The sequence below is a fragment of the Teleopsis dalmanni genome, chromosome 2 (assembly GCF_002237135.1).
Source record: "Teleopsis dalmanni isolate 2A chromosome 2, ASM223713v2, whole genome shotgun sequence".
Classification (NCBI taxonomy): domain Eukaryota; kingdom Metazoa; phylum Arthropoda; class Insecta; order Diptera; family Diopsidae; genus Teleopsis; species Teleopsis dalmanni.
Genome location: NC_051847.1, coordinates 204,987,729 through 205,000,077, shown reverse-complemented (window position 1 = coordinate 205,000,077; position 12,349 = coordinate 204,987,729). Strand labels below are relative to the sequence as shown.

At 27.6% G+C, this 12,349-nt stretch overlaps 1 long non-coding RNA gene across 1 annotated transcript; it reads right to left on the bottom strand.

Annotated features, from left to right (window-relative positions):
• Positions 1–668: 668 nt before the first annotated feature.
• On the bottom strand, positions 669–5,961 carry LOC119682980. The gene is made up of 2 exons (XR_005252615.1): positions 5,925–5,961; positions 669–742 (listed from the first exon to the last, which is right to left on the bottom strand). It is a non-coding gene; the product is annotated as an uncharacterized LOC119682980 (long non-coding RNA).
• Positions 5,962–12,349: the final 6,388 nt, after the last annotated feature.

The window sequence follows — 12,349 nt, the reverse complement described above, 5'->3', positions numbered from 1 at the left end:
AAGAGATTATTATATCAAAATATCAAAGGATATTAATTGTATCAAGGTAATCTCGCATTGTGGAGTATCATTTGTATCAGCCGTATCAGAAAAAATCGCATTTTTTTTCATTGAAATTCCTATTTGAAAATTTTAAGCTAATTACGTGCACTTATATATTAAAAGTTTTCCGGCTAGAAAGGTGTTTGATTTGGTTACTTGCAGGTGGAAAACGCGATAGAGGCTGTCCGCATCTTCGGTGGAACGACCAGGTAAAAAATGATTTGTGGGCACTCGGTACTACCAACTGGCGACAACAAGCCACTGATTAGGCTACTCGACGCAGTCAAGAACGACCCACGTCTGTGATGGGCAACTAAGTAAGTAAGTAGGTTCTTAGCTTTTATTAATATATATTTATATTTATGTACGTTTCTATGTACGTATAAATGTACGTAATTTATTGTTTATATTAAATTATTGTCTATATATCTAACAACCTATGTTTTCTATATCTAATTTGTTTAGTTTCATATGATTTGCTTAAATATTTTTAACTGAAATACTTATTTTACCACATTTTGCAGCATTTTTTAAAAATTATTTCTGGTTTTTACACATTTCAATTTAATTTAAAAAATTGTTTAATATAAAGTTTTTTATTAATTAAAATTTCTTGCATCACTCACTTTATTTTTTCCCATATTTCCTCTCCAAAATGCTTTAGCACCAGCAGTTCCAAAGCATAATTAACAAATCCATACTGCAATGAAAAACAAAAAAATTTTGTTTTAGTAATTGTAATATAAGTATTTAATTTAAAACATTTTTTAAATTTAAAAAAAAACACTAAAAGTTAATTACATGGAAAATTATTGTGACCAGTGCTGAATTATACTCGAGATTTTATGCTGTGATTGCGATTATTAATATTCCACAGTTCAGTTTTATGTCTTTTCTTTTAGAAAACATTAATAAAAACAAACAATTAAGTTTTTAATTTTGAGATTGTTTTTAATATATTTTGCAAAGTTTGTTAAATTAATATTTAAGTTCAATTTTAATATTAGGGGAAGAGAGTTTATTTTAGTATTTAAAACCCAAATAATAAATTAATTTTGCCATACAATTCAGTTGATTTTATTGATTTAATAATTTTATGACACAATTAAAATTCAATAAAAGGTCTGTGAAACGGTTACTCTCTGTACAAGTGATTTGGAAGTAAAGACGCCCTTTTAATTAGCAGATTCAGAGTTAAGATTAAAAACTCTTTACTTAACAGTTCCACTTGCATTACTTAACAAGATGAGATTGTCTGATATGACAGAATAATGTGCTTGTCCGGAAGATGGTGAGACTTTATATTAGATTGTAATTTATAAAGTGAATATTAGGACGGAATTCCTTAACAAAATACATTGTAACTTTCCATATACCAACTGAATATTAACTGTTCACTGTCTTTTTTTAGATATAAATGACATGTTAAGATTATTTCATTGGAAGTCTTATATATAAATATTATAATAAAGAAATACAATTTTGTAGACATACATCTGGTTAAGAAATTCTGAGTCCTCCACGGAAGTTTCATACATAAAAAGAATCATATTTTTGAAAGACCATTATGTGGAATATCTTTCAGGGCTATTAATCACACTTGTAGATTGGATTATATTAGTTTGGATGCTTTGACTCGTTTGAATTTTATACTACTTGTCTTGATTAGATTTTGTTTATATGGAGCCAGCAGCGTAAGGATATCCTTCATTTTCCTTTGAAAGAGCTGTTTTGTAAAGATTCTTTTTAAAATTATAATAGGTAGTCTATTTTAATAAGAACACTCACATAAATATCAAAATAGATATTTCTCCTTAAACAAAACTTAAGAACTACTTAAATAGTCTTGATTTTACAGCCTAAAGTACTTCAAGACTGCTTTATTTTTTTGATTCGTTATTTTATATTATCCAAAAGATTCGAGAAATTTTAGAAATGGTGTCATCATAAAAAATTCAGATACATTAGTATTTGTAAAACATTTTTATGTTGGCTAGATAAACGGCCAACCTTAAAATATTTGCATAAAATATAGTTGTTATTTAAAGTAACACCATTTCCCAGAAATTTGAAACTTTAGATTCTATTCATAAAAACAAACTTAAAGTTTCTGAATAGATATATGTTCAAATAATTATGATTATTATTATTGTTAGGGGATATGGCAGTGCGACCGTCGGATCTATTGTGCCCCTTCTGGGTTTAGAGTAGGGCTCTAAGCCCTGTTGTGTCAGTAAAAAGTAGTATGGAGTCTACTTTACAGAGTTTTATTGCCTATTCCGTAAGAATATAGATTCTCAAGAGTCTATTCCGTATGTTTATTAGCGCTGGGCATTCTAACAGCACATGTATGACCGACTCTCCTCATTCTCTTCACAGAATCTACAGTTTGCATCCGTATGTATACCTATCTGAACCATAATAGAAGATCATAAAGGTACGATTCATCTTGGACTTTCTGTGAATAATGCTCACTGGTGACTGAAAAAGACATATCTACTATACTATTGTGTTGGGTTATTTAAATTCAAATTTAAAAATGTGGATTATATATTATGGAACTCAAAATTATCGTTTTAACTTTAGATTAGTGATAAGATTTGATAGAAGTCGCTCAACTCTTTTTTTTTGTCAAAATTACGAGAAAAAAGACACCACAAAGGTTTCCTATCTAATTGCAGAAGGTCGAATTTCTTTCATTTCATGTAACTATATGTTACTTGCTTAGACTGTTTTATTAAATATGTTGTGCTTAGTGATCTGTTTTAGAGATCTACAAAGCCTACAAAATCTCAAGCTTAGTTTCAATTATTTTCTGCAGATATACTTATATTTTCAAGTAGATTCAAAGACAGTAAAGATTTATATATAGGTACATATATAACTATAATAGCAGTTGCTTAAGCTCGTAAGAGATCTTGAAAGTATTCATGAAGATATCTCCAGAAAATAAATTCATGTGGTATTATAGTATCAGAATAGAGTGTGCATTAAGAAAAAGGCCTCACAACAATAATTTCCTGATTTAATTAAAATTGTTTTTATTATTTAACCTGCAGAACATTTTAATGAAAAGTATTTTACTAAGTAAAATAAGTATTGGTATTTACATCATATTTGAGTTAATAATTGATCAATCAATAATGAAGTTTATTTATAAAATTCATTTAATTATGCAAGTAAACTGAATTTATTTAATTTTCCAGTATATTTATTATACATGCATATTAATTAATAATTAAATAAAATTCATTTTAAAATGATTACGGAGGAAATTCCTTAATGTATGAGCATTACAGTCTTTAATTAATATTCATTTAAATTTCATTATTATTCAAAGTATTTCATAACGTGTTTTATGCTTTGAATTCATTTAATTTAATTCTTTTTTTAAACAAATTATGTATTTCATAAAATTAATTGAAAAGATAACATTCACTCAGCAATGATAAGAGTTGTTATCGTGAATCGTGAAGAGTACATCAAAGGTGTTGCTTGTCTTTACACTTGAATACCTGCGATAATATTTTATTTTAATTTCTATAAACAGATTCGGTGAACTGAAAATTTAAACTTCATTTTAATCCCTAAGGATTCGTGCAAAAATGTTTAAGTCCTTGAATTATCTACTCAATGCAAGTTTTTATCTTTAAACGGAGGATTAAGCAATTTAGTAAAAAGGCATTAAATTAAAGTTCAATAATATTTAGTTGTGTAAATTTGTTGCTTAAGTAGTTTAGCTTTAATGCGAAGGATAATGGAGAAAAATTTAATCCATTAAATACAATTTTTAGTGTGAAGATATTATTTTTAGCATTAGTATAGTATAGTATTTTTAGTATATTAAAAAGAATTTGTATTATTATAGCATTATATGTTACATAATTTATATATAGTTCAACAGATTTATTAAATTAATCATAAAACTGCTTATCATAAGAATAAGCCGTATTATTATGGAACATAATTCATCACACAGATAAATTGTAAAATCTATTTAAGTACTTTAATTATTTTTATTGCCTCAGTTATAGAATCAACTTCATTTTTCTTTATTCTTATATGTATTGTTTTCATTATTAAGGCTTTTCAAAATTATTATGCAACTTATAGTCTATCATAAAAATTGAGAAAGAAAATATTGAGGCCTTTGAATAGTAAGAGTGTTGAAGAATATTTGAAAATATGTTAGTATGAAAGTAACTTTCAATGCATATCTGATTTATTCAGATTATCGATATGAAGCGATCAAGAATTTTACAAATACTGGTTGTAAAGAGAGCATTGAACGATGAAGAAAATGAGAAAAACTTCCGTCCTTCTAGATAATTTTATTATAATCAATACTTAAAAAACCGATGACAGAATCGATGAGATCTGTTCCATGAACATTTTGTACAGTTTTATATAACAAGTGCATTTCTCGCTCACTTAACTTTATCATACCATCAGCAAAACGATTATTCGCTATAAGTCTTCTTCCATCAACTTTCGTTCGAAAGATTTTTTTCACTCTTCAGTTGGTGGTTTAGTTGAATGCGGTAATCATCTTACGAATAAGTTATTCAAAAAGGTGTCTAAAGGTTATACAAAAATAAAACGAAAAGCCTTTTAGGTTTCAGAAAACCTGCAGTTCGTGTGCTTACTGGAGTACTAACGGGGCACTGTGCCATTGCGCGCCTATTTTCCAACGGTGGTGAGTTCCAACAAGTGGATTATGCAGGAGTTGCCAATATGAAAAGGAAGTAACACCTATCAACCATTTTCTGTGTCTCCGTTCAGGACTTCAGACAAGGCGACTTCAATGCCTGGGGGATTGCTTTTTCACTGGCGTGGAAGAGATAACGAAAGCAAACTTATCGGATTTCCTCAACTTCATCTGGAAAACCAAATGTTTAACAAGGATTACAAAGGTTAGCAACTCACCTCCCCCGGCAAAATTTTTGAGGGAATCACAATGGGCAACATATGGCTCCAAGTGGAAGTGCTGACAATTGTCAGCACGCACCTTCCGAACCGTTTATGATACTATGTTTAGCAGAGACTCTAGTATGATGAGTGATATATAAAGCTCTTATTTTTCTTAGTTCTCGTTTGAATGCGTTTATCGTCTTTAATTTATGAAAGACCGAAGATATTAGAAGAAATATTTCCCTCGACCACTCTCAGTAATGATTAATTGTTCTATGAGAACGTTATATGGAAATAGTGGTGCGGTAAGTGTTCTACTGAAGCCGTAGTTATACCTATAGCAAATGATATTTTCTTGTCTAAGCTATTGATTTACGTTGTTATTATTGTTTATTGTGGTACTAAGATACAGAATATTCTTGACAGGTTTGAAAGAATTGTCGGCAGTAATTGGTGCATTTGTAGCTTTCGCAGATATCTTTTAGATGTCACTGTAGCGGCAGTGATATTACCCTGATTATGTCAAACGATATCGATGTTGTGAATAAATTTTTAATACATTGTGCCACTACTAAATTAAGGAGTTAAGGTGTTCGTTTAAACTGGATTCTACCAAATATTCTTTATAAGTATATGAGCTTTATAGGGATGCTGGAGTTGTTGATTGGTGTGTTATGGTAGACAAAGAAATTGTAGGTTACCATGCTATATTTCCGATCTTCTTATAAAATTTGTAACTGTTTAAAATTTTACTCTATAATGGAGCGATCAGATAAATAGTAAGTAGTTGGCTTATGGCTTCAACCTTTCATACAATACGCGACAGGTGTTAATTTGATTGTACGATACCTGGAGCATATTATCGGGTTGTTAATATCTTATAAAATGAATATTACCTAATCATTGAAACTTTGAAATATAGATACATTATATAAAAAAATTTATGTTCAATTAACATTATTCTCACTTACCATATCTGCTGTTTTGTAGGTTGAGTCTATGAGAAATGAATATAATCAAAAATTTATTAAAATTTCTTATACTGATTCGTTGCTATTTTTTAGGTTAACACTTTCATAGATTAAAACTGACTATAAATAAATTTTATTCAACACTTTTGTTTAATTTTTTTGCTTTGCAGATATTAAATATTTATTTAGATATTGCAAATACTATTTTATTCGGTTTGCCAATATATTCCAGGGAAAGCTTTCAAAATAAATAACGAACTTTATGTAATATATTTTAGTAATTTTTTATTTTTGAACTGTAATCGGAGCTAGAATAAATGTACGCGATTTATTTTTACCCGGGAACAATGCATTTTTAATAAATGTTTTTGTTTCGTTTATCAAAAACGAGAATAATTTAAATGGAAATTTTGGATATGCACTTTCCGTTAGAACCACACATAAATTTTGGTTTAACTCCATTTCTTTGAACAATTTTACAAACTTATGAATTCATAAATAAACTAATAACTCATATGAAATAAATTAGTTTAAAAGCTTTAAAAATGGAATAAAATTTGATTAACAAAAGAAAAGAGTAAAACTTTATGAATTTTTTAGTTAAATTTTATTTCCAATTGATTTTAATCAATATTCATAGATTTCTGAATCTAAAATTTTTAATTTTTGAAAATATATAAAAAATATAATATATAAAATATTTTAGATAACATATAAAAATATTTAAAAATATATAAAATAATAATAAAATGTACACCGTTTTACAATGATTTTTATATGATATTTTGAAATGTTTTGAGTACATTTTACCTTCAGCCAATTAAACAATGTCTGGTGATTTAATCAGCTGACCATTAAAACCAGGCATTTTAATCTTCAATATAGAATTAGTGCTGTTGTGCTAATGTAAGAGATGGAAACGAAACAAATAGAAACAGTCATGTTTCTATTATCAACAACTATTATCTATAACCAACAACTTAGGTGAATACTTAAGATATAAAGATATATCCAAGGAGGTGATATATAGAAGAACAAACTAAAGACAAGTAGAAACTGAATTTTAGAAATAGAAAAGCCAATGGATTGAGTAAGGGTATAAGACCAAAGTTAAGGTCAGACAAATTTTGAAATGAAACCTAGGAAAGCAATCAAAAGTCGTATAGTTTAGAATAGTATGGGATTTAAAGTAGTAGAAGAAGTTCTATGAAGTCTTACATTGGATTACATGTAGTTATATAAATCCATAGTCAGTTGGATTTGTTGACCGAAATCTGAGATCCATCATTTTTTGCCATTTTCTAACATATTATTTGTATTAATATATATTTTGAAGTATTTTCAAACTATATTAATATTTTATTTTAGCAATGCGTGGCTTGGTCATGTTATCCTAAATAAAATAAAAGGACAGGTTATTATTATATAGTTTATTATTGTATACAGATTGTAAAGTTAGGAATAAGTGATTTTCAATAGTTTAAAAGTTAAGGTTTATAGTCGCATATTGTAGTCGGCTTTTATGCGTTATTAATAGTTTCTTAGAGAAAAAGATTAAAAATATAGCTCTGTATATAAGACTATATATAAATACTTTTGATATAGTATATCAGAAAATTAAAACCAACTTAATTGTAACAAAATTCTTCCTCTAGAAATTCTTTTATAATTTGGAGATTTTATAGATTTCACACCCCATACGTTTATATTAATCAGAAATGTATTTAGTTGTCTAAGAAGATTTCAAAGAGTTCAAGGTGATATCAGGTTTTGTAAGCCACATATTTTTCTGATAAATTAATGTAAGGAGCTAGGTCTATTTTTGCAGGTATGTATAAACTTATCACATCGATTTTAAGTTAATCGAATAAAAGCTTTCGTAGAGACTATGTGTAGATATCTCAATAAAACTTACAAACCATGTGCACATGGCTTGCTTATAAAATAACTAATGAACTATCAATTTTAATAATTACACAGTATATATGAATGTATTATAAATTATTTATTATTTCACATTTCAAAAATATTGCGTATAATTAGCAAAATAACAAGCGTTAGTAAGATACAAAAATAACGAGAACTATTGATAATTAGGAAAAAGAATGCAACTTTTGGTTTAATGATGCGAAAAACGTATTGCAGTTAATTTCAGAATTATTGATTGAAAGTAAATATGCTATTGCAAATAAATTCATTAAATAAATAAAGCTTTTTGTAGTAAGATTGTTTATTTTTATATGAATTTAAGAGCTCAGTTTTCTTATACCACACCTTAACTGGAAAACCAGCAGTTGTTTAATAATAAACACAATCTGTTCCACTTTAGTTCCCGCTGCAACGAATAATTTACTTAATTCCTTTAGCATATTGCAGCAAATTTCATCCAATTTGCCAACCAAGCAAATTGCCTGAAATGAAACATTGACAGAAATCCAATGTGGAATATCCTTAAATGAAAATCGCTTGTGCGAAAGCCGCCAATGTCCTTATATTTCTGAGAGACACTTTATGAAGGTATTCAATGTAAGGATGCGCTAACACAACTAACACAATTCACATGAAAAGAAAAACAAAAAGAAAAGCACAATTCTCCTCAAAACCTAAACTTGAAGTTTTTCGCTTTTCCTTGCTAAAAATTTTCCAGGATTTTTTCGATGCACACGGCTTAATGAAGCCAACAGCGTGCAATATGCAGATTGCACATGACATGGCATAGTTATTAAAATTATAATGGCGCGACTTTGAAGCAAAAAAATGGAGCTCTAAAAAATAGAGGTAAAACAAAATGGCAGCAAGTTCAGCAAAAAATAAATAAGTAAAAACTTTGCACGTGCTGCCCCCATCCATCGTAAAGTTCAACGTAAACTTTTGTTTCACTTTGCTTTGGTGTCCTTTTTTGTGTTTCAGTTGTTTTCTTTTTTGCAGCTTCCTTGAGTTTAATTTTTGCGTAAGTATTATGATTTCTACTTTTTTTGTGAATTTTTTTTAATTTATAATTTTTTTCTTTTTTTGTTGAATTTGTTCCTAATTTATTATTTTGTATTTATACATTTTGCTCTTCCTTTCAGCATTTTTTTCTAGAAGCCAAAAGTAGATTCGTACGCAGTTTTCGTCCTTTCGAATAAACTTTTTCCTTCCTTTGTTTTTACTCGAAACAGATTTTCATTTGCTGTATATTATTTATATTTTTTTAAATTCATTGTTTATATACACTTTTTTTTGCTATGTCTGTATGTATATATGAACACGGACTAAGGCTTTAATATGTTTCCACATATATAAACACATTTCTTTGTGTATATTGATTTTTTCCTGTTGACCTAACTTTGGAAGTGAAAGTTTTTTGTGCCATTTTTATATTGTGAAAGTAATGTAAGCAACATACTTTCATTGTTCGTAAATTGTTGCCATGTTGCTGTGTTGCTGCTGTTTTTGTTGTCATTGCTGTGATGTTTTTGATGTTTTTGATGTTTGCAACGAACATAAATCAAACATTTTCAATGTTTTTGCTGCGATTTATGTTGCTACGAGCACTAAATTATGTGGCTACTGTAACAAACGATTTTACTTTAAATATGTACATTGTTGCTAATAACGCAGAGTTCACAAAATTATTTTTACATAACAATTTTGACATTAATGTATTTCAATTATTTGAGTTTTTATACAAATAGTTAGATGAGATGTCCTTCGACATCAGCCCTGAAGTATGCAGCAAAATTTGTGCTTACTTTGAAGTGAAATATCTTGTTTGTATTTGTAAACAACATAAAAGTGCCACAAGAGTTCCTGTTAAAAGTAAATAATAATTAAAATCAACGAATTATTATAGGAATTTTGTTACTAAATGTTTTGAAATTAATTATTTTTGATGTTCTCTCTATGGTTCAATACTTTTATTAAAATTACCTACTGACTGTTAGTAAGTGGAAGCATAGAGAATTGTTCAACAAATTTATTAAGTGATGAGTATTTAAATTGCGTACTGGTAACTAATAAGAAAATATGTAGAAGATGGGCTTATGCTTTTCATAGTCATCATATTAAAAAATCATGTATTATGATAGAAAATCATTTAGAAAAACTAAGAACACAAGCAAAGTCAGGTACGGCTTTGGGCCAGTTAGCTAATTAACACTGATTCTGAGCTTCAAATTTGATAGGGTTTAAGTTGAATCCTTCGCACTTGCAGTATTAATAAATTATTTACGCATAATTAAGTATAAGAAGTATTTTTAAAAAGTTCACTGATGATGGGAATCTGACAATACTCAATACAGCTGTATGGTCAGTGAAACCTGGTTTTAATTAAAAATAATAACATTTTGTGGTTGTAGTTCACTACTGCTCAAAAATTTCTCTATTCAAATAAAAGTTAGGTTATTAAAGTTAATATTTGGTGACAAGAGATAAGTATAATTAAGCTTCATAATGAAAACATGTCTTGCATTAAAATAATCTTTATTTTACAAATCTGAAACTACTAATATTTACAAAAAGCAATGACTATTGTAATAATAATATATCTTATATGTACCCCGTCTTATCAATATTGCTAATTAGTTTAAGTAGACTAGGTGCAATTACAATAAAAAAAATAAAAAAAAAAATATCGTGTATGTAATCATTTTGACTTTATTAAATCCATAGTATTTGCTAATTGTTATATTGTTTAAATTACAAATTAATAAAAGTATAATAAAAGTTATGATATTATAAATGAAGTCAAGTTTTTACTTTCATAAAAATAATTTACAGCAATTAAAATAATTTATAAATTGATTCAATTAACTACTTGGTAATTAATTAATAATAATTGCATCTATTTTCTATTATTACTTACTCTGCAGCTTATTTTTTATTAATTGGATATGGCAAATAAAAAAATAATAATAAAAGTTTTATATATTTGAACATAAAACTACTCAAGACAATATATTTAACTGAATTATTGGATCCGGAGTTACGATATTATAAGGTAATGTGGTAGAATTTCTCAGTTTTGCCCAAAACAGTTGGAATGCTAACTGTAAACGGTTAGATTCAACCTGAATCAAACAATTTAAAAATGTCTGCAGAGATAATAAATTTGGCCTTAAATGAAATTACTGAAAAGTATAAAAGTTTTTTTGTGACTGTATATTTAAAGAACTACCATTTGGTAGAAATGGTATTTTTTGAGATCACAACAACACAAGGTAAGATTTTCTTTGGCATTTTTTTGCTCACTCATGATTTAAGTTTAAGGTTTTTCTTTTTTATCTGGGCCCAGCTGGCAATAGCTTATATCGCTTTTGTTTGGAAGACGACGGCATAATGTAACGTTTTTCATGTCTCTGCTCTCTTTCAACTGTAATAAGGATTACAGTTCTCGATTCTCTCATTATAGGAAGCTTAAATATCAGCTTTTTAATTCTTACAAGTTAGTTTCTGCTTCTTTTAAAATTACGATTTGCATGTCTAATATTGCGCCCTTGTAAAAATTCAATGATCGACAAGGTTATCCAATCGCAATGGACGCTTTATGAGCTTAATAAGCAACGGTACTTTAACGTTAGAAAAACGTTAGCTGTTTCAAGTAACTTACTTTGGAACCGGAAAACACTTTGTTAGTTTAATGAAATATCGGACAAGAAACTTCATTAAGAAAGACCTTTAAGTGGGCAAACGTTTTCTACCGCATAATGGATAGTAACATGGTAAATAAATGAGTCTTTTGAAGCTATTAGGTTGTTTTAATATAAAATATATATATAAAAATACAAATATAAAAACTTATAATCTGATATTTGTTTACTCATTAAATCTTTTGTATTATTATTAAGTATATAAATACAAAAGAGTATGATTAAAAATATTTCACAATATGCTCAAAGTTATAATAAATATTTTATATCCTTAACAGAAAAAAATAATTTTTATAAAAATAAAAATAAATCTGATGATTGGCACTACAAGTTAATGACGCATTCTCTCTGTTTGTAGAACACATTTTCCTTTAGCGGCCATTGAAGTGTCATTAACATAAAAATTTCATATCCTTATTTACTTTTTTTAAGGCAATGAGCGAAATAATTAATTATTTACAAATAATTATCACCAACTGTTTTTGTTTAATGTTATTGTGATAATTAATTGTTACTTTTCAGTGCTTTCAAAAAGGAAAATTAAGTATGGAAACTTCAATAATAAAAAATAACTTTGTATTTTTTATTAACTAATGAAGATTTTTCATTTTTGTAGTTCTTAATTTAATATTATTAATTTAAAAAAATAATTCATTTCATAGTTTGAGAGAATAATTGTAAATAGCTTCAATCATCCAGTCAGAATTATTTTTTTATACAATTATTATTTTTGCATAAAGTGTTAAAAATATGTATAAAGCTTTTTAAAATATTGGCAATGCAATGAAGGAAGGT